Genomic DNA, 24,140 nt, shown 5'->3' with positions numbered 1-24,140 from the left:
TTTGGTCCCTGTGCGCGTATGGTCGTGTTTTGGCACTTCTAACACCCATCAAACCCATTTTTAAGCTCGATAAGGATGTTAAAGCATAGGGAACATGAAATATTCTCAAAAATATGCCGGATGTTGGTTCGTTTGGCCGTACGATTGCGTTGTTCGGTTAATTACGACGAAAGTCGTAACGGACGCAAAAACAATCCAAATTGCTCGACGAATGGATTTTTGACAAGCCAATCACTAAAACATAATATTTTAATGACTACATAAATTTTTGGATGTCCGGATGTATTCAGAACGTAAGTTATGCGCGAAAATGCATACTTATGCACTTTTTGACACTTTTAGTCCCTGAATGAGCATAAAGTTTATTTTAGCACACCGAACCCCTCAAAGCCTATTTCTAAGCTATGTAAAGGATATTTAGGGTGTGTTTAACTTATGGGCATGTTTCGGAATGCTTGTTACAGTTCAAATTGGCATACTTTCGCAGTTTGTCAATTTTAGTCCCTGTAAGCGAATAAACTAGATTTTGCCATATCAAAGCCTTCAAAACTTATTTCTAAGTTATGTAAAGGTTATTTAAGGTATGTTAACCATAAATTGATGTTCCAGAGTATTTGTCACGTTTAACTGATTACGTTTACGCACCAGTTTGCGTATAATTCTCCAGAAAGCGATATAGAGTTTGAAATTCAATAAAAGCCAAAACATGAAAAACATCAAACATAAACGAACAAACATTGGGATCAAATAACTTTATTTCATTGATAACTGAATTGTTCACAATGATTACAAGCACAAATGTCACAGTCTCCCCTACTTGCGGAAATTTCGTCCCGAAATTTGTTTAGAGGAAACTCGTGAGAGGAGATGCGGATACTTCGCCTTCATTTGATCTTCGCGTTCCCAAGTAAACTCAGGTCCACGTTTAGATTCCCAGCGAACTTTAACCAATGGAATGCACTTGCGTTTAGGCCATTTGACTTCACGATCCAAGATTTCCACAGGTTTCTCAACAAAATGGAGTGTTTTATCAACACGGATTTCGTCAAGCGGTATGTGGAGGTTCTCATCAGCTAAACACTTCTTGAGATTGGATACGTGGAAGGTTGGATGAACATTACCAAGTTCAGGAGGTAATTCAAGTCTGTAGGCTACCTTGTCAATTCTTTCGACGATCTTGAATGGTCCAACATATCTAGGTGCAAGTTTTCCTTTCTTTCCAAATCTGATCACACCTTTCCAAGGTGAGACCTTAAGTAATACACGATCACCGACTTGAAATTCCAAAGGCTTGCGTCGTTGGTCCGCATAACTCTTTTGATGGCTTCGAGCTGTCTGAAGGTTATCACGAAATGTCTTAACCTTGTCAGTTGTCTCTAGAATGAGGTCAGGTCCAGTAAGCTGAGCCTCGCCTATTTCATTCCAGCAGACTGGTGAACGACATTTTTGACCATAGAGAGCCTCGAAAGGAGCCATGTCGATGCTGGAGTGATAACTGTTGTTGTAGGAGAATTCAATCAATGGAAGATGTGAATCCTAACTACCACCAAAGTCGATCACACAAGCTCTAAGCATATCCTCCAAAGTCTGGATTGTTCTTTCAGTTTGGCCATCAGTTTGTGGAGGAAAAGCTGTGCTCAGATTAAGTTGGGTCCCCATAGCAGATTGCATGGTTCTCCAAAAAACGAGACGAGAAGCGAGAATCTCTATCAGAAATAATGTTCAAAGGAACACCATGTCGAGATACAATTTCATCCACATAGATTTTAGCCAGCCTTTCAGCAGAAAAATCCTCACGGATTGGCAAGAAATGCGCTGATTTAGTAAGACGATCAATAATTACCCAGATGGCATCATGACCTTTCTTAGTGCGCGGAAGTTTAGTAATGAGATCCATAGCAATGTTTTCCCATTTCCAAACTAGAATTTCTGGTTGCTCCAAAAGACCAGAAGGATGTTGGTGTTCAGCCTTAACCTTAAGACAAGTAAGTCATTTTGAAACGTACAAGGCAATGTCCTTCTTCATACCAGGCCACCAATACCGAGTACGAAGATCCTTATACATCTTATCTGAGCCAGGATGAATAGAATAACGAGACTTATGGGCTTCATCCATAAGCAAGGCGCGAAGATCATCTTGGCTTAGGACCCACAAACAGTCCATGAAATAATACGATCCATCATCTTTCAGCACAAGATTAGGCTTAATGTGATTGGGTAATTCCATACCCATCAAATCTTGTGAAACACAAGCATGTTGAGCCTGAGAAATACGTGCTTGGATATCAGATCGAGCTTGAACATCAGATTGAACACGAACACAATGAAGCTTAGTACGTTCCTTACGACTCAATGCTTCAGCCACGACATTCGCTTTACCAGGATGGTAGCGAATTTCGCAATCATAGTCGTTTAGGAGTTCGACCCAACGTCTTTGCCTCATGTTGAGTTCTTTCTGATTGAAGATATGCTGAAGACTCTTGTGGTCAGTAAAAACCACGCATTTTGTGCCATATAAATAGTGTCTCCAGATTTTGAGAGCGAAGACAACTGCACCCAACTCAAGATCATGAGTGGTGTAGTTTCTCTCATGCACTTTCAATTGCCTTGATGTGTAGGCTATGACTTTGTTCCTTTGCATCAGAACACAGCCAAGACCCAATTTCGATGCAACACAATAAACGACAAAGTCATCATTACCCTCGGGCAAAGTCAGGATAGGTGCATCACAAAGCTTCTGCTTCAAGGTCTGAAATGCTTCTTCTTGCTTAGAACCCCATTCAAAGGGTTTGTTCTTCTGAGTTAGAGCAGTTAGAGTAACTGCAATCTTCGAGAAGTTCTCTATGAAGCGGCGGTAATAACCCGCAAGACCAAGAAAGGAACGAACCTCAGTAGGAGTAGTAGGCGTATCCCAATCCTTAATCGCACTGATCTTGGAGGGATCTACATGAATACCTTGTTCGTTGACAATATGTCCCAAAAATTGAACTTCCTTAAGCCAAAATTCGCACTTGGAGAATTTGGCAAAAAGTTGCTCCTTCTTTAGGAGTTCCAGAGTAAGACGAAGATGTTGCTCATGATCAGCTCGCGTCTTAGAATAAATCAAGATGTCATCAATGAAAACGATGATGAACTTATCTAAATAAGGCTTGCAGACCCTATTCATTAAGTCCATGAAAACAGCAGGAGCATTGGTCAAACCAAATGGCATGACTGTGAACTCATAATGCCCATATCGAGTGCGGAATGCTGTCTTGGGAATATCCTCTTCATGCACACGAAGCTGATGATACCCAGAACGAAGATCGACCTTCGAAAAGCAAGTAGCACCCTGTAACTGGTCAAAGAGATCATCAATGCGAGGTAGGGGATATCGATTCTTGATGGTAAGCTTATTTAGCTCACGATAATCGATACACATTCTGAAGGATCCATCCTTCTTCTTGACAAAAAGAACGGGACCACCCCAAGGTGAAAAACTCGGACGGATAAAACCTTTGTCAGATAGCTCCTGAAGCTTCTTAGATAGCTCTTGCATCTCGGATGGTGCAAGACGATATGGAGCTCTGGCAATGGGATTTGCACCAGGTACAAGATCAATACGGAACTCGACTTGGCGTGCTGGGGGTAGACCAGGTAACTCTTCAGGAAACAACTACGGATAATCCCGAACAACAGGAACATGTGCCAAGAAGGCCACATAGTTCTTTCGCAGATACTTCCGAGCTTGAAAACAAGACATAAGCTTGAGGCTACTAGCAGGTTTCTCACCACGAACCTGTAGTATCTCACCTGACGAAAGCGGCACACGAACGATCTTCTCAAAACAAACTACCTCTGCGCGATGCTTGGCTAACCAATCCATACCCACAATAATGTCGAAGCTTCCAAGTTGCATAGGCGTGAGGTCAATAGGAAAAAGATGGTCGTTAAGGTTCAACTGGCAGTTGCGAAGAACAGAATCAAGAACAACGGGTTCACCATTCGCAACTTCGACTGTCAAAGGCTTACCTAGTTTCGTTCTAGACACGCGAAGCAAGGGATCAAAAGACAAAGACACAAAACTCTTATCGGCCCCTGAATCAAAAAGAACAGACGCAGGTTGATTATTAACAAAGAACGTACCGTTCACCACAACATTATCTGCTTGCGCCTCTTGTGCATTCATGTTGAAAGCTCATCCACGAGCCTGAGCCTGAACTGGATTTGCATTCACCAATCTTGGACACTGGTTACGGTAGTGGGTCAGATCCCCACAGTTGTAACAAGAACCTGGTGGGAAGTGAGGTCGTGCTGCTTGACCTTGTTGCTGAGCAAGAGGCTGAGCAACTTGGTGAGCCGGGTTCTGAGCTGCCCGATTTTGATTGGCAGGAATACGGCAGGTGGCAGCAAGATGACCAGGTCTCCCACAGTTGGTGCATTGACGACATTGGAGGTGTGGCTGATGATGACCGTTACACCTGTTGCACAAAGGTGTATTGCCAAGATAAGGCCTCTTGGCAGGTTGTTGCGCAGGCTGATTTTGCGCAGCTTGAGCCTGTGTAGTAACGGCATAGTTTTGGGAAGCCTTTTGCTTCCTAGAACCCTTTGAGGAACCCGCATCATTTCCCTTCTTGCTCTTACCTTTCTTGCTATCCTTCTTGTCAGACTCCTGCTTCTTACCCTTCTTGTCACCCTTTCTGTGCAACTTACCCTTTCGAATCTGCGACTCAGTCAACGTCGCAGATAGCTCGATTGCCTGACGGACAGTGGTAGGATTACTACCAGTAACGATGTCTTGTACGGAGTCAGGTAGGCCATCGATGTACCTCTCGATAGCCTTATCGAGTGGGGTAACCATTGTTGGGCATAACAAACTCAGCTCTTCATACCTATCAGTATACGCCCTGTGCTCACCATTTTGTTGTTTCAAATCATCAAACTCCCTCTCCAACGCTCGCAGCTCATGACGAGGACAAAACTCCCTCATCATAAGTGTTCTCAGTTCAGCCCATGTTTGTGCTAAAGCAACTTCAGCACCACGGTCTCTCATAACCCCGTTCCACCATGTAAGCGCCCTCTTCTGAAACACGCTTGAAGCAAACTCGACCTTCCTATTTTCAGGACACAGAACGTGGCGGAATGTACTCTCAATGCTCTCGAACCATTGAAGGAGCCCAGTTGCCCCTTCGGTACCATTGAACTTAAGTGGGTTAGCCGAATTGAAACTCTTGAAGTTACAAGGAGCATTCTGATTGTTATTGGCTTGGTTCACCTGAGCGATAATGTTTAGGAGTGCGGCAGCCATGTGCTGTGCCATAATATCTGCCATTTCGGCATTTGTTAACGGGTTTTCACGTCGAGGAGGCATGCTAAAAAGAGGAAACATGAGAGGAAACGAGTGAGATGATTAGATGAAAAGAACGAGAGGAAACAAAATAAACAAAGGCATAGATGGTGGTCATTCGTCTGTATCACAAAGCAAACAAACGACACACAGTGACTAATCAAAGTAAATGGGTCCAAAAATAATGCTTGGCGAAGACACGCTCGCCTATAAGTGAACACTCACCCCAGGAGTTCCCAGGTAAAAGTGACTGGTCCGATTATGTGAATTTGTACGAGCACTCTAGCCTTAGACAGAAAACCCAGGGTACAGGCATTCACCCTTCCAGTTTGCACGTGTTCACACTATTTAGAACCCAAAACTTTGACGAGATTTTGAAAACTTGGAAGGCACAAGGCCAAAAGAATCATTCAAAAACAAATGATAAAATTTCAAAATCAATTCAAAAAATCAGAAAGGGTTCAAAACCATATAATAAAATATTTGAAAACAGAAGATTGTTTTTCAAAAATCGTTTCAGAAAATTGGGTTCATGTTTTGGTGATCACCTAAGGATAGGTGAAATGCATGTTTTTATAATCTAAACACAAGACAACTTGTGTTGGTGTCCTAGAAGGTTATAGTCTAGGTCAAAGCATTACTAATAACCTAATTCCCTATAACCATTGGCTCTGATACCAACTCTTCTGTCACACCCCGGCCACGTAAAACATCAAATCGTGGCGGAAACGTCGGGGAGTGTTGTAACAGAATTATTGTTCCACAACCATGGTAATTAAAATAATATTTTATTCATAACCAAAGGTGGAATTATATTGTCCCAAAACAAGAACCAAAGAGTTATATTGTCTTAAAATAAAAGAAACAAGAGTTCATAATTAACCTAAGTCTATCTTCATTTTATGTCACTAAGGCCCAAGTCAACCCTAGCGTGTCACGATCATCATCCTAAGCAACAGCTCCTGAAAACACATGTGAAAATAGGTACATCAGCATAAAATGCCTGTGAGTAACATAGGTTTTGTAAAAATAGGATTCATGACTTAGGTTTAAGAAAATGTTTAATGAAAACTTGTCATGAATCTAGTTTAAGTGTTTGCTTTTATAAAATGTTTGAAAAGCGATAACAAATCAGTTAATATGTATATATATGAAAGAATAATGTATGGTTAAAAGAATAACCAAGTAAAAATAAGTTGTATAAAATAAAATGTTTTGTAAAATAAAGTCTTGTGAAAAATATGTTATTTGTGTAAAAATGTATAAGTCCAAATTAAATGATTTAAATAACGCTACGATATGTAATATGATACAAGCACTTATATATAGGAAGTACCAGCGGCGTATCCACCATGCTTGTATCATACTACACACGCCTCGTTACTTAAGTCACTTAAACAAACCACCAAAGTATAATGTTCATGTTTTAACCAACCATTAAATGTTCATGTGTTGGTGCATGGAATGTCTGTTGACTACGTTTGCATTGAGTCTTAGATCAAGATAAGTCAAATTTAGGTGTAATGTTAGAGGTTTCGCTCATTAGGACAATTAGTGAGAGGGTTCGCTTATTTGTACAATAGAGGTTTCGCTTATAGGGTTTTAAGGGGGTTTCGCTTATCTGTCATGTCATATGAGCGAAACCACATGCACTATATATAGTAGCTATGAGCGAAACCAGATCGTTGGTAGTGTACGTTGGAGCGGAACCTGGTCATGCTTGTGGTAACGAAACTCTGTCAAATTGTAATCAGAAAGCATTAATAGAGAAGGAATCAAAGAGGAAAAGCTGTGTTACTTCGTGTACATTGATTCCGCCTTTATACGCGAAGATGAACTGCCTTAACTGACTTTTCAGGGCCGCAAACCGGTCCAACAAGTGGTATCAGAGCTCAGGACGAGGAGTTCATACTACTACAACTTGATTCTACCAGATTCTCTTACTTCTACTCACTTTCTCTCATACTTTTTCGATTTGAACTGCTTCCTACGGTTGAAATGGCCTGAATTTTGAATATAACGTGTGAAACACAGTAATAACAAACCCTAGCAAGAATCAGGTTAAAATACGGATTAAAAATGGTAAAAATCAAATAAAAACAAGGTTTCGATTATTCGGTAATCAAAGCTATTTCGCTCATAAGGACAATTTGCTATTTCGCTCATACAGACTTGAAATTGCCTATTTCGCTCATACGGACATTCACATATTTCGCTCATACGGACATTACTAGTTTCGCTCATACAGACATTGCTATTTCGCTTATTTGACACTTTCGCTTATTAGTCACTTTGATGATTTCGCTTATTTGACACATTGATATTTTGCTTTTGTGTCACAATAGCTGATATTTCGCTTATCAGTCACTGTTTTTCAAAAACTTCGAAAATTTTTCTAAGTGTTTGCTGATTTTGCAGGTACACTCAAGATGGATGACATATTCTTGAACCCATTTAGCGATATGTACGCATTCTATGGAAATTCTGGAAATGATGATACTTCGTCAAGCAATAAGAATGAGAATCCGCCGAATGCGAAGAAAAAGGAAGCTTGGGAATCTGAAAGTGCCTTTGGAACGTTCAATAAACCTCCAAAGCTAATGGCTATCGAGGACTATAGTCGGTGGTCAAGAAATTTTGAAGATTGGTTGATGGCATTTGCATTTCCCAGCTGGAGGAGTCTGAAAACTGGTTATCAAGATGGAAACAAAAATGGTGAAACTTTAACATCAACTGAGGAGATTGAGTCATTTGTGGCTGAGCAAAAATGTGTGGCATTGTTATTTCAGTCCGTCCGAGAGGACATAATCTCATTGATTGATTATTCAAATGCAAAAGATCTCTGGAAAAAGCTAGAAACTAAATGTCTAGGAAGTGCTGAAATTGTGAAAAGTAAAAAGAAACTTCTTAGGAAAGAATTTGATATGTTTGGCTGTTTAAAGAATGAGTCAGTTTGTAAAATGATAGAGAGGTTTGGTCATCTGAAGCTGGAATTAGCAAGACATGATATCAGATATCCTGAAGATGAACTTATCGATAAATTGTTCGATTCATTGCCAGACGAGATGGATTGGAGATATTATGCGTTGATGCTGAAGAATACCATCAAGGATCTAGAAAAGTTGACTTTAGATTTGTTGATTGAAAAACTTGAAAGTCACGAGCTGGAATTGAAGAAGACATACAAAGTCACTCACTCATCTTACCAGCAGAATTTGGATTTATATTATCCAAAAAGCATGATGCCAAAAGCAACTTCTCCCAAAACTGCGTTTTTTGCTGAGAATGTGTCCACAGCAAGCAAAGAAAGTCAAAGTAATCAAAGCAGTGGAAATCACAGTGGTTATCACAGTGGATCTTCATCATCTGAAAGTCATTCTGATGCAAAGAACCGTTTTCAATGCAACATCGCAATAGTCTTAAAGAATGCTCAGAATTTTGATGAGGAGTCGGCTAAACAGCAGATGATCTTTCTAGCATCTGTATTGGAATCGTATGAAGGGTTAGTAGCAGGGAAGATAGGCAACACCAACCTAACGAAAGAGGACTATGATCAAATAGATCCTGAAGAAATGGAATTAATCGACATTCGTTGGTGCATGGCCAGTGCTGTTCGTTGAGCACAGCGTTTCATGGAAATAACCGGTAGGAAGACAATTGGTGGTCCATCTACCAAGCTGGGTTTTGATAAGTCCAAGGTGACATGCTTCAAGTGTAAGCAGAAAGGTCACTTCAAGCGAGAATGCAAAAACACATATGGTGATGAGTCAGAGAACCCTTTCAGAGAAGACTATTACAAGAAGGCGATATATCATCAGAATAAATCCAAGCCGCCTAGATTAAAGCAGGTTGAAGACAACAAAGAGAAATCTAGAGCTCTTGCGGTGATTTATGATGATGAAGGGTATGATTGGAGTCAAGAGGTTCTACCAGAGGAAGATGCGATTGGTTACGCGTTTATGGCGAAAAACGAACCTGTTCCGTGGAAAGATAACCGAACTGAAGAGCAGAAGTACAGACACAGAAAAATGTTGGCTGAAAACAGAATAATTCGAATATCTGGTATCTATCTGGAAGCGAAGAGAGCGAGAAGATGGGATCCGGACAGGGAGTGTTATCTTGATCCTTATGGAAATATTGCAGTCGATGACAAAACTCTTGATCTGGAAGCAATAATCAAGGAGTTCAAAGATGAGGATGATTATTGGCAGAATAAATGGTGGGGAACTGGAGACGAGAAAGAGAAAGAAGAGAAAGATAAGAAGGAGAAAGAAGAGAAAGAGAAGGCAAAGAAAGTTGACATTGGGGTTATTGACACAACGCAGGAGTTAACTGCTGAAAACCTCAGAAAAATGGCTGACAAAGTGCTGGCTGCTAAGGCACTTGAGGTAGACTCTAACTCCGTGTCTGAGTCAAAAAGCCAGGCCAGTTCAAACTTGTCAACAAATGCGTCAGGTAAGAAAATTGATGGAAATGCTGATTGCAAAAATTGCATCAAAGAGTGCAAATTTTGTAATACAGTCACGTATCTCCACGGTAAGAAAGTTGAAGATCTGACAGCAAAAGTCAGAAGCGTTGAGAATCAAATTCTTGATCGTGACAAAAGAGTTAAAGCTTCGACTGAACGGATAAAAGAATTAACTAACCAAATTGAAAATGAAAAATTGATCATGAAAGAGTTAAAAAAGAAAATGAAAAGTTAATTCTTGAAAACCGTCAGATTTCTGAGAAGTTTGAAAAACTCAAAAGCACAATGAAAGATAATGATGATCGAAATGGTAAAACATACAAAGAAAACGTTCAACTAAAAGCAATGCTTAGAGTAAAAGAAGAATCAATCAACCAACAACTGGATGAAATCGCTAAACTGAAACTTAAATTTCAAGAGGCTGAAATTGAAAACGAGCGAATCCAGTTGAAGCTTAAAAGTTATAGCTCCGCAAGCTTTGTTTTGCAACACATTGTTCCCAAACCCATTGGGAAAAACAAAGCTGGCGAAGATGTTTATTCTGATGGAACCGGGGTGGGTTTTCATAGAGTTCCACCGCCGATTTTGGATAATTACATGAAAAAGCAATCTGGGTTGGTTGAAATTGGAGAAGAAAGTGAAGTGAAACTTCCGGAAAGCATTGATGTCACGTTCACATCTTCCAATGACGATAGTGTCCAAAATGATATTGTAAAAGGTGTTGTTGAAAATGTGCTAAAAACGGATAATGACACTACTGAGGAAGATGGATGTTTCTTGGACAAATACATTCCGAAACAAAAGTCCAAGAACAACTTAAATGAAGAATCAAATCTTGTAATGTACAAGATGTTGGGTTCAGATAAGTTGTTTTTGGATTCTGAGTTTCCGATTGAGAATGTTAACGTGAACAAATTGACAAATGTTTTCAAGTTAGTCGAAGTTGAGTTGTCAGAAGTGAACAATATGAGTCAAACAAAAAGAAAAATGAGTTTTGAGAAAGATAAAACTTACTACAAGAAACCGGTAGTTCCACTGCGTTTTTACAACAAGAACCGAAACAATTAGTCTGGTGGTTATCAGGGGGATAAGTCTTATCAGAAAAGAAATGTTCAAAACAAGAGGTTTGTTGAAAAGAAAAAGTTTGTGAACAGTTCAAGTTCACTTGCTGATGAAGAGAAAGAAATTTTTTCAAAATCAAATGAAGAATTTTTTGAGAAGAGAGCTTCACAAGTTCAGTCTGAAGGCACAAGTCGAGTGGCTGATCCACTGCGTTTTTACAACAAGAACCGAAACAATTAGTCGGGTGGTTATCAGGGGCATAAGTCTTATCAGAAAAGAAATGTTCAAAACAAGAGGTTTGTTGAAAAGAAAAAGTTTGTGAACAGTTCAAGTTCACTTGCTGATGAAGAGAAAGAAATTTTTTCAAAATCAAATGAATAATTTTTGAGAAGAGAGCTTCACAAGTTCAGTCTGAAGGCACAAGTCGAGTGGCTGATACTCGAACATGCTTCAGATGTAATCAAGTTGGTCACATTGCACGAAAGTGTACCAACGTGAAGCCTAAGATTGAAACTGTGAAGACTCAACAGAAGAAAGTTGAGGTGAAGGGTAAAGCACAAATTGATGTTGAGAAAAAGAGTGTGAAAAATGACAACATCAAAGTGAAAAATGAACCCGTAAAGAAGTTGGTAACTAAAAATGACAAATTTTACAAACGGGTTGCATTATCTCAACAAGTTTGGAAACCGAAAACTGAGAAAAAGATTTCACCTTCTGAGGATTCAATTCAAGTTGATTATGATGCAAATTTTCCACCTCTGAAAACTGAAAACTTTAAAATTCAAGTTGCGAGAGTTAAAACTGTCAAGGTTACACCCAAGGCTGATGAAGCCTGGGTGGACTCAATGTTTGATTAAGCAGTTTGAATTGCCGGAGCTTCCTTTATCGCGAAGCATGAATCGGCATCTTTATTGAAGTTGGTTAAGTCATAGTTTGTTACGTGCAGGATCTTCCAAAACTTGTATCCAGATGGATCATGGATAGTGGAGCTTCAAGACATATGACAGGGAAGACTGCGTTGCTATATGATGTCAGAAACATAAATGGAGCATACGTAGGATTTGCGGGTAATCAAGGAGGAAGGATTATTGGTGAAGGAACGTTATCCAACGGGATTGTGACGTTTGAGAGAGTTAACTACATTGCTGAGCTGGAGAACAATCTGCTGAGTATCTCCCAGATCTGTGACAGGATGTATACCACTCACTTCACTGATAAAGAATGATTGATCTTGAAACCAGGATTTGTTATCCCTGAGGAATCGATTATCATGAGGGCACCGAGAGTTAATGATCTGTACATGTTGGATATGAGCGTAGCTACTACAACCACGGGTCAGGCTCATTGTTTCGTGTCCAGAGCAACTGAAAAAGAATCGAGATTGTGGCACCAGAAGATGGGGCATATACATCTTAGAAAAATGAATCATTTGGTGCATAACGATTTGGTTACAGGAGTTCATGTCAAAGGTTTTCATCTGGAAGGGGAGTGCATTAGCTGTGTCAAAGGCAAGCAGAAGAAAAAGTCACACCCTACAAAGCAAGTCAATTTAGTCTCAAGACCGCTGGAGAGACTTCACATGGATTTGTTTGGTCCGGTGAATGTCAAGAGCATTACAGGAGATAAATATTGTCGTGTGGTTACTGATGATTATTCCAGATTTTCATGGGTTTCTTTCTTGAAGACGAAAGACGAAACGTTTGACACTTTAATGGCGTTGTTCAAGAAGATTAAGAATTTGTACCAAAGGCGTATCAAAAGAATTCGAAGTGATAATGGTACTGAGTTCAAGAACAACAAGATGGAAGAATTTTGTGATGAAAGAGGTATATTGCATGAGTTTAGTGCTCCGTACACTCCGCAGCAGAATGGAGTCGCATAACGTAAAAACCGGACGCCAATCGAGACGGCTAGAACGATGCTCGCAGATTCAAAGTTACCAATTAATTTCTGGGCTGAAGATGTTTCCGCCGCACGCTATACGCTCAACAGGGTTCTTACTGTCAAAAAGTTCAACAAAACATGCTGATAAATAACCACAAAACGAATTTGAAGTATCTAGAACCGTTCGGGTCATCCTGTACAGTTATAAAGCCTTATGGAAAGTTTGGTCCGAAGTGCATTGAGGATATATTTGTTGGATATTCAAGTCCTACGCGACGTGTCTTCGTTCCAAGTGAGAAGCGGATTATTGAAGCTGCAAATGTTGAATGTCAAGGTTATACTATGCCGCCACAAAGTCCAGGAGATTCATGGCGATATCATTACGACAAGTTGTGGGAATCATTTGACATGATGGAAGAGGAAGAGGAAGAAGAAGATTTCTTTGACGAATTGGATATTTTGCGCGAATACGAGTCACAGCAAAGGTTCCCAGCCGAGTATTCAAGACGACCACGGGAAACTTTAAATGACGATGAAGCAGGTCCGAGTAATGCTGGTGAACACGATGATGTCCAACAAAATGAAGTTGCTCAAGATAATCAGTCGGATCAGAATGATAATCAAGAATCAGAGAACATGCCGATATTTGATCATGGAGATTCAGATTCTGAGGGGGAGCAGATTCAGGATTCAAGTCAAATAAACCAAGTTGGTGAACAAAGTGCAAATCAAAATGTTACTAATCTGGAAGGTGATGTGGATGTTCCAAGCGAAGTGATGCCGCGAACTCTTTCATATCATCCAGAGGAGTTGATCATAGGAGAATTGCATTCAGGCGCTCGCACGAGACGTCAAATAGACCGGGGCTTAACATGTTTTTATTCTACAGTAGCACCTTTACAAACTGAATTTTCATTAACTTGTTTTATCTCGCAGATCGAACCGAGAACGTATAAAGAGGCGCTTACTGAAGACTCTTGGGTCATTGCGATGCAAGAAGAGTTGAGTCAGTTTGAAAAGTTGGGAGTGTGGAAGTTAGTGGATTTACCGGATGGTCAAAGGAAAATGGGTATTCAAGTGTAAGAGAGACGACAGAGGAGTTGTTGTAAGGAACAAAGCTCGACTCGTTGTTCAGGGCTTTAGTCAACAGGAGGGGATTGATTTTACTGAAGTCTATGCTCCTGTGGCACGACAAGAGGCAATCAGAATTTTCCTTGCATTTGCGTCTTGGAAGAACTTCAAAGTTTATCAGTTGGATGTAAAATCGGCGTTTCTTTATGGGAAGGTCAAAGAGGAGGTTTATGTTGGTCAGCCGCCGGGCTTCACCGATCCGATCCACAAAAACAAGGTCTACTTATTGGACAAAGCGTTGTATGGTTTACACCAGGCCCCGAGAGCTTGGTACGAGACTTTGTCTCAACACCTACTAGCCAACAGTTTCATACGTGGAAAAGTGGATTGCACTCTCTTCACTAAAGAGGTCGATGGACATCTTCTGATAGTTCAGATTTATGTGGACGATATAATATTTGAGTCAACAAATGAGAAATTGTGCAAAGATTTCGAACAGGTCATGAAGCAAAAATTCGAAATGTCATCAATGGGGGAGATGAAATTCTTTCTGGGACTACAGGTTGAACAACTACCTGAGGGAATTTTCATTCACCAGACGAAGTACGTGCATGATATTCTAGAGAAATTTGGATTGTCAAGTTCTACTCCAGCTGCTACCCCACTTGCAATAAATCATTGGATTCACCCAGATCTCACCGGAGACAGGGCTGATGAAACGTTCTACCGTTCCATGATACGTTCTTTGATGTATCTAACTGCTTCACGTCCTGATATCATGTACCCAACGTGCCTCGCAGCAAGATATCAATCTAACCCGAGAGCTTCACACATGATTATTGTGAAGAGGATATTACGCTACTTGAAAGGAACACCTACATTGGGGTTGTGGTATCCTAGAAAAGGCGACTTTACGCTCGAAGGGTATTCCGATTCGGATTTCGGATGCTGCAAAGTTAATACCAAATCAACAACTGCAGGATGCCAGTTCTTTGGACCTAGATTGGTTACCTGGCAGTGTAAGAAACAAACGTCTGTAGCGCTATCTACATGTGAAGCGGAGTACGTTTCTGCTAGTAGTTGCTGCTCTCAGATCCTGTGGATACAGCAACAGATGCGCGACTACGGTTTGCAGTTTCTTAACACACCTCTTTTTGTTGATAATGAGGCCGCAATAAATATAACAAAGAATCCAGTACATCACGCTAAAACTAAACATATAGAAATTCGTCATCACTTTATTCGCAATTGTTTCGAGAAAAAGTTGATACGAATTGAGAAAATCCACACTGACGAACAGAAAGCTGATTTACATACCAAAGCTTTTGATAAAAATCGGTTTAAATATTTGTTAAAATTGAACGGTATGAAGCTTCTGTCGGTGTCGGATGGCATAATTGGAGTTGATGAGAGTACTGATGCGGATGAAGATGAGAAACAATCTGCAATGGTTTGTCGATTTTTTTACTTGTTTTGGTATTTAGGGGGAGTAGATGTATATAGTTTATTTTCAGAAAATACAAAAACAGTAAAAAATGCAAAAATACAAAAACATGATAAAATTGAAAAGAGCTTGTGTAAAAAGGGAAATGATAGTACATTGGCTAGATAATTACAGTATGCTAAAGAATTGTAAAGTTTAAATGAGTTAAAGAGTCTCATTGATGATGTGTCGATAGGTTTTCGCACATTTAGTAGATTTATTCGGGATATAAACCTAAAATTTCAAACTTGTGAAATTCGTGGGGAACACTACTTGGATATATAGGTAACCCCTGAAATCTTGTTTGAAAGGTCCCATATTCTGAGATACTAGGTCTTTATACTCAGTGATATCTGGGGTATTATTCAGGGACTTCTGCTGAATGGAAGTTCTGACCTAGTCCCCGAATAATACTTTTTTCAAATTCTTGAAACATAGCATCGCCCTTAGCAAGCTGATGAAACAATAAAATTGATAGTCGCTGCTGTTGTAATTAAAAGATCCTCTAAAGGGGACACACCAGAAAGTCGAAGCCGTCATCTCTCTGCGTATACGGAAGTATCGACCTGAGCTCTCACGGCCCTCGCATGTAACCCCTAACAGATATCATCTGTGGTATACTCACCTGTAAGACTGAATATCTGGGATTCTGGATACGGGAGTATATTCAAGAGGTGGGACACATGAATGAGCTAAGTTCATAAGTCATCTAAATCGTATCCTGAATAGATTGAAATATGTGTGAGAATTTAAGATGGATCAGTATATCGACAATTGAGGTGAATTGTTTAAGTCTGGGTATGAAATGAAGCTTAACGGTACTAGTAATTTGTCTGAAAAGTTGATATGATTCCCTGACACGCTCACCAAAAATAAGTTTGTAAATAGTTTAATTTCTTTACTTTCTGCAATTAAAGTTTCTGAATTTCATTTCTTAGTTTAGAACACTTTAATAAAATTCAAAAAGATTTTATTTCTGCTTTATTTTTGACAAACCAAAGTGGAGAGTTAATCGTTGGATTCTCGAAGATGAAAGCAGATGCAGGAAAGTTCTGAGCAGAAGAATGAGGAGAGCTTACTTTGTCGGAATTTGAGATGTTTTCAAAGTTAAAACAAGTTCATTAATTGGATACTTGTTACATTTTTCAGAAAATATTTGAAAATGTGTTTACAAAATCAGTCTGTGCTGTCAAAAGATCAACCAAGGTCATTAAGTTGAACTTGGTAGATTAATTGAGTAATCAGGGTCATTAACTTGGACCTGAGTACTTGAGTGGATTTCTAGTATTGATTGAGTTTGTGATTTATTGATTGAAAAGATGGTTTGTAATGTTTGATGTTTGAGACACGGGTTTTGGACTTCATTATTCCCATGAAAGCTAACTGTCAAAGCTTGAACCAGATCAAGACCTCAGATTCTAGTATATTGAGAGGGGGAGTCTGTGATAGGGGGAGTCTGGATCAACAAGTCAAAGGGGAGTCTGAAGATGAAGCCAGGACAAGATTGTGAACCTGTGAAGATAGAATGCTTATGATGTGAAGACAGAGAGTTGGAGAAAAGACCAAGACTGAAGACTCGGAGCTGAAGACTTCGTCAACATCCAAGGGGAGTCTATTGGTGCATGGAATGTCTGTTGACTACGTTTGCATTGAGTCTTAGATCAAGATAAGTCAAATTTAGGTGTAATGTTAGAGGTTTCGCTCATTAGGACAATTAGTGAGAGGGTTCGCTTATTTGTACAATAGAGGTTTTGCTTATTGGGTTTTAAGGGGGTTTCTCTTATCTGTCATGTCATATGAGCGAAACCACATGCACTATATATAGTAGCTATGAGTGAAACCAGATCATTGAGTAATGTACGTTGGAGCTGAACTGCCTTAACTGACTTTTCAGGGTCGCAAACCGGTCCAACATCATGTATAAACCAATGTCAAATGTTTAAGTCCAAAATGTAGTCATGTATGTGTAACAAATGTTATGTATGTTAAGTAGAATGTGTTCACTTAAACCAAATGTATAAATGTACAAAACAAAGTATTTTGAGTATATCAAAAAGTTATGTTTTGCAAAGTAAAAGCATGTTTTAATGATACAAACATTTATGTGGTTAGTTAACGCATACATTCAAGCCTTGAGACAGACGGATAACCCTAAGTAAAGGTTATCAAAAGAAATGTTTTTGGATTCAGTCATTCCTTTCATCCAAACAAACCTTGGATGTCAGGAACGGGATTTGTCAAGTCCTATGGTACCATTACTTACTACCGAGCGGCGTAGCTAATGTTAATGAATGTATATAAGTCCCGTTTATACAAACCAAATGTTATACCAAATGTAAACATGTTATATGAAAACAATGTACTAAGTATGCTAAGTTAACATACAAAGCAGAAAAGCCATGTAAATCAATGTGCTAGCATGCTCAGTCAACATACATAGCAGAAAATGTAATGTAAAACAATGTGCTAATATGCCAAGTAAACATATGTAGCAAAACAATGTAATGTAAATCAATGTGCTAGCATGCTAAGTTAACATACATAGCAAAACAAAATGAAATCATGTACTATACGTGTACTACTGAACAAAGCATGTATATGATGTGAAAACATGAAAAGCACGAAAGTAACAAGTAGGCACATGTGTTTCACCCCAAAATGTTTGAAAAATAGTAAAAGAGGGGACTATGTACTCACTTGAGATTTCTCAATAGACTTTAGATATCCACCAAGCAAGCTAGAAGATCACGAATTCAAACGGCACCTAATATAGGTATCTACATTAATAAACGGACCTATCGGAGGATCGGGTAGTACGAGGGTTCGTAAACCAAATAAGTGTGGGAACTTATGTAATATGGTTTAACAAAGCCTACATACTAAAACGAAACCTATCCAAAGTGCTTTTGACCCGTTACGACCCGTTTAGGTAGGTTATGCTACTTTAACGTGTCGTTCGCGTAAAACGCGTTTGGAATGCCTAACTAGACCTATGACAAGCAAGATATGCCTTAAATATTTAATATTGTTGTTAAATCAGTTTAGATGTCAAAAATTACGTTACATAGGCTTGAAATGAATTTTGGCGCGAAAAGGGTATTTTGGTAATTTTCCTAAGGCATAGAAACTACTTATCATACAACTACTTAAACGACGTGAGCATAAGGTATAACCTCGGAAGGTTATTCCCAATATAACTAGGGTCACCTAAAGTGTTTGGTCGGATCCTAATGATCGACCAAATGGGTTGGGTTCGAAAGCATAAGCGATTGATTAGATCGTTTACCTTTACGACCCTAAACAAGCACAAATCTAAAAGCGACGAGCTAAACATGCTAGAACATGTTTAGTAAAGTTAGAAAACAGGTTTGGTATTAAAACAAACGGTTTTAATACCCTAGAGTAGTTTGGTTACAAAATACGCGAGAAAACGCATTTTTGCCGAAACTACGACTCGTCACTGAGCCTAGATAACGTGGTAATCAGTGGTAGTCAGTAGGTATAGTCACTAGGGACTATAACCATCGTGATTACGCTCACGTTATGAAGTTCAAACAAACTTTGCGTTGACCATAAACTGGTCAATGCAGAAAGTCAAACACAGTTTGACTTTAACGCTAAAACGAACGAAAAACGCGAAAGAATACTTACAGAAGGTCCCCGCAAGATTCGAACCCGATTCACTCTCAGGTAGGAAGCATATACTTCCACTTAGAGAGTGTAGAATCAGATTCAAAATGTGAGGAAATGAGCAAGACAAGGTAGGTATTTATAGGAGTAGCACTACCGTTAAGATCGTTTCTTGGAGAAGGGGGCACGATCTAAGCCGTACACCTGCCACATTCTGATTTGGTACCTTGATGGGCACACAAACCAGCCCATAGAAACCCAAAAACCATGTGCACAAGCGGGTAAAAACTGGATCAAGATGGAAAGCACTTTCTAATGATCTGGGAGTCATTTACGGACCGTAAGCATGTCCATACGGTCCGTAAGGACCCTGCAGACCAGCTAAGTTTGCATTTTGACAACTTTGGTCCCTGTGCGCGTATGGTCGTGTTTTGGCACTTCTAACACCCGTCAAACCCGTTTTTAAGCTCGATAAGGATGTTAAAGCATAGGGAACATGAAATATTCTCAAAAATATGCCGGATGTCGGTTCGTTTGGCCGTACGATTGCGTTGTTCGGTTAATTACGGCGGAAGTCGTAACGGATGCAAAAACGATCCAAATTGCGCGACGAATGGATTTTTGACAAGCCAATCACTAAAACATAATATTTTAATGATTGCATAAATTTTTGGATGTCCGGATGTATTCGGAACGTAAGTTATGCGCGAAAATGCAAACTTATGCACTTTTTGACGCTTTTAGTCCCTGAATGAGCATAAAGTTTATTTTTGCACATCGAACCCCTCAAAGCCTATTTCTAAGCTATGTAAAGGATATTTAGGGTGTGTTTAACTTATGGGCATGTTCCGGAATGTTTGTTACAGTTCAAATTGGCATACTTTCGCAGTTTATCAATTTTAGTCCCTGTAAGCGAATAAACTAGATTTTGCCATACCAAAGCCTTCAAAACTTATTTCTAAGTTATGTAAAGGTTATTTAAGGTATGTTAAGCATAAATTGATGTTCCGGCATATTTTTCTTGTTTAACTGATTACGTTTACGCACCAGTTTGCGTATAATTCTCCAGAAAACGATATAGAGTTTGAAATTCAATAAAAGCCAAAACATGAAAAACATCAAACATAAACGAACAAACATTGGGATCAAATAACTTTATTTCATTGATAACTGAATTGTTCACAATGATTACAAGCACTAATGTCACACAAGTGATTTGCTTGTACCCAGTTTTCGAATCGATCTTTCCACCCATAATACTCCTCAATGCCCATAAGCTTCGAGGGCTTTTGCAAAGTTCCGGTTTCATTTTCCATATTCATGCTTTGAGCAATGGCAGCTGGAGTGGTCGGGGATGAAGCAAACGCGTTGTAAAAATCTTCGTCAGACATTTTCAAACGAAATCAAGTCCTTCAAACGAAATTACCAGATCTGAAGACACTTCGACAGAGCTTCGTCGTCGGAAAAATCCAAAGTAATTTTGTTTGAAATGACACGAGATTACACCTATTTATAGGCACACTAATTCCGTATGAAACATGCTTCATATGGAAATACATTCATGCGAAATTAAGACTCACACGGAATTACTTGTTAATTCCGTGCGGAATTACCAAAAACCACTTCATGCGGAATTAGTCCTTTCATGCGAAATTAACTTTATGTCATGATTTTCTCGATCTTCGTGCCATGTGTAATGCAAGACTCGAACCAAGATGAAGTCGACAGACAACTGCACCAACAAACTCCCCCTTGAATATTAACGGAATCTTTAGTGAGAGTCTTCATCATGTCAACTCTTCGGTCTTGATTAGACTTCTTTCCTTTTCAGCATGTTCCAGGATCTAACACTGGCTCTATCTTCTAGCATCTCAAGATATTGATCTGGCTCCTTTCTAAATCCAATTATCTTGATCAGATCTCTTGATTCCTTAAGTTCATCAGCATCACCAGCAATACCAAGATCATAACATGGCTCTTTGCATCCACAGGCTCCCCTTTTGCAAGCAGACTCCCCCTCGAATTATGCTCGTAATCAGGATCGTCACCTGGCATCCATTCTGATCTTCAGGTATCGGAACCTTGCTTTCTCTAATTACAAAGTCCTCAGGTATCGGAACCTTGCTTTCTCTAATTACAAAGTCCTCAGGTATCGGAACCTGACTCTTCTCAAATTTCAAACCTGCATTGTCTCTATCACAAACATAAATTTTATGATTTTAGGATTTGACAATCACAGACACCACTTGTAGATCTCTTTCTGATGAACCACTTGAAAGAATGATTTAATCATTTTAAAAAACTTTTAAACAAAAACTCCCCTTCACGAAATGTCATCATGTTTAGCACTTGAAATTTTGAAAATTAGCTCTTCAACACCAGTTGTCGAAAATCTTTTTGAATTTTTCAAAAATTATGCTAAAACACACTGAAAATCTTTTGAAATTTTTGATAAAGAAATGCAGTAAAGCAATATTTACAGACAATATTTTTTAGAGTTTGTGTAAGAGGATCATATCAGTTTATGAGACAAATCACCAACACCGTTAAGCTTCATTTCATTTTAAGTTCTAAACAATTCACCTAGATTGTCAGTATATTGATCCACTTAAATTTTCACACAAAGTTCAATTGTTTCGAGATACGAGATTAATGTTTTAGACACTTAAACTTATTCGCGTGTCCCACCACTTGAATATACTCCCGTATCCAGATCCCAATATTCAGTCTTACAGGTGAGTATACCTAGATGATATCTGTTAAAGGGTTAAATGCGAAACCGTGAGAGCTCAGGTCAGAACTTCCGTTCAGCAGAGAGATGACGGCTCGACTTTTGGTGTGTTCCCTTTAGAGAATCTTTTCTTCAACAGCACATGATTAGCATTTTTCAATGTTTCATCATTTTTTGTACTAAGGGCTGCGCTATATTTCAAGCATTTTGCAAAGTATTATACGGGGACTAGGCCATTGCTTCCGCAAAATCAGAAGTCCCGGGATAATACCCCAGATATCACTGAGTATAAAGACCTAGTATCTCAGAAAGAGGGACCTTTCAAACAAGATTTCGGGGTTACCCATATATCCAAGAAATGTTCCCCACAAGATAAGCAAGTTTGAATTTAGGTTTATATCTCGAAAACATTTTATTGAATGTGTAAAAATCTACTGGCACATCCACAGTGAGATTGTTTATCACATTTTTACTTTCCATTTCTTTAGCGTGTTGTGATAGTCTATTGATGTACTATCATATCCTCTTTTTACAACAAAACTCTTTTCGAATTTTATCAATGTTTTTGGATTTTTCAAATTTTCTAATGTTTTTGGATTTTCTGAAATTTTTGCTCCCCCTAAAATGCAAACACATTTAAAAGAATTTGAAAACAAACTGTACAAGTAAAATGACTACTGTTGTGAATCGCTTCATTTCGCTATCCACTTGGCATAAACAATCAGAACTCCCCCTTTCCACAAACTATTTTCCCATTTAGAGTTCAAAACACTTAAGTTTGTTTTAATCAAAATGGTTTTTCCGGAAAATAAGTTTTGTTAAAACCACTCGCAGGTTTGGGGATCAATTCATCACCTTGTTTTCAACCACTTGTATGAGGATTACATCAAGTTCAACTTAATGACCTTGACGAATCACTTGTAAGAATAAACCTCTTTACCAGTTGTAGGAATAAAACATCTACACAAATTCATTTTACTAATAAAGATGCCGATTCCTGCTTCACACTTACCAACCTGGAAGCTCATGCAATTCCTCAACCTATAAAATTCAACAATTTTTAAGATTCAATCACAAAAACAATTTTTATCAAGAATGATGCCGATTCCTGCTCCGCGATTACAAACTTGGGAGCTCCTGCAAGTCAGATTTTTTAAGAAAAAAGAATTTCCACCCAAGTCTTACCAGCCTTGGATGATCTTAACTCTGATTCAGTTGGGTTATAAGTTGCCTTCTTTGTCGCATAAAAATATTTAACCCCTTTAACTTTACCTTCATCCATTTTTCCAAAAATCTTTTTCACATTGCCATTAAATGCTTTCTCGACATCAAACTCTTTCTTCTCTGAATAGAATTGATTCGAGATCTCAACCTTACCAACTTTTTGTTTAAAATTTTCATCCTTCAATGATTGAAAATTAACATCATCCACTGAAGGCACTGAGTTCTCTTCTTTAAACTCAGCCTGTGGCTCTTCTGGCTTTGTGGAACCAGAATCATCGCCAGATTTTTCATCAGACTTCTTAACAACCCACACTTGGTTGTCTTTGGCTCTCTTTTTATAAAAATTCTTCTTTGAACACTCACCAACTTCATAAGTTGAATTTTCAAAAATTTTGAATTTTTCAGTTGGTGGTTCATTTTTCTCAACAACCTTTTCTTTGAATTTTTCAGAAACTCTCTGTTTTTTCTTTGTATCCAACGGACAATTCCATGCAATGTAACCAACTTCATTGCATTTAAAACAGGTTCTAGTATCCTTTCTATGAAAAACTCCAGTACCTTTCCTCTCAGTGAGAAACTCCTGGTTTGATTGTCACCAGAAAGATTTCTTCTGTTCTTCTTCAGCACTTCCTCTTGAAACAAATTTTGTGTTTGTTTTAGAAATTCTATCATTTTTATAATTTTCAGGTGGAATAAAACCAAGACCTTTCTTTTTGAAATTACCATTATGGTTTGGTTTCTTTTGAAAACCAGAACCAGAATTGTAACCTTTTATCTTGTTTAACCGTTGTTGAACTCTTGAAGTGTATTTTTTAGGTTTTACAGAAAGATTTAAATCTTTTATTTCAGAAATATTAATTTCTGTCATTTTGAAAACCTTTTTGATCATTTCAAATTTAACACTTCTTATTGGAAACTCTTTGTCAGAATATAATTTGTCAGAATCATTCAAAGTATATGCAACTTCGAATGTGTCATCATCCAAATTCGATTTTGATAACAAAAACTCTTTACTGTAAGCCCGTTTAACCGACGTTTTTGGACTGTTGACCGACGAACTCGAATTTCCAGACTCAGACTCCTCATCTTTATCCAACACCTGATCGACCACCTTTTTTATTAACTCGGACTCATGATAAGTGTCAGACGATGTAAAAGTGATGTCAATGTTTTCTGGCAACTCATCGGTTATATCAGACTTCAGTTTTATATTGACTGCCTTTTGGACTTGCTCCTTATTTGGTTTTCTGGGAGAATAACC

This window comes from Helianthus annuus, chromosome 11, assembly GCF_002127325.2.
Source record: "Helianthus annuus cultivar XRQ/B chromosome 11, HanXRQr2.0-SUNRISE, whole genome shotgun sequence".
Lineage (NCBI taxonomy): Eukaryota > Viridiplantae > Streptophyta > Magnoliopsida > Asterales > Asteraceae > Helianthus > Helianthus annuus.
Note: the sequence above shows the minus strand (reverse complement) of the source record.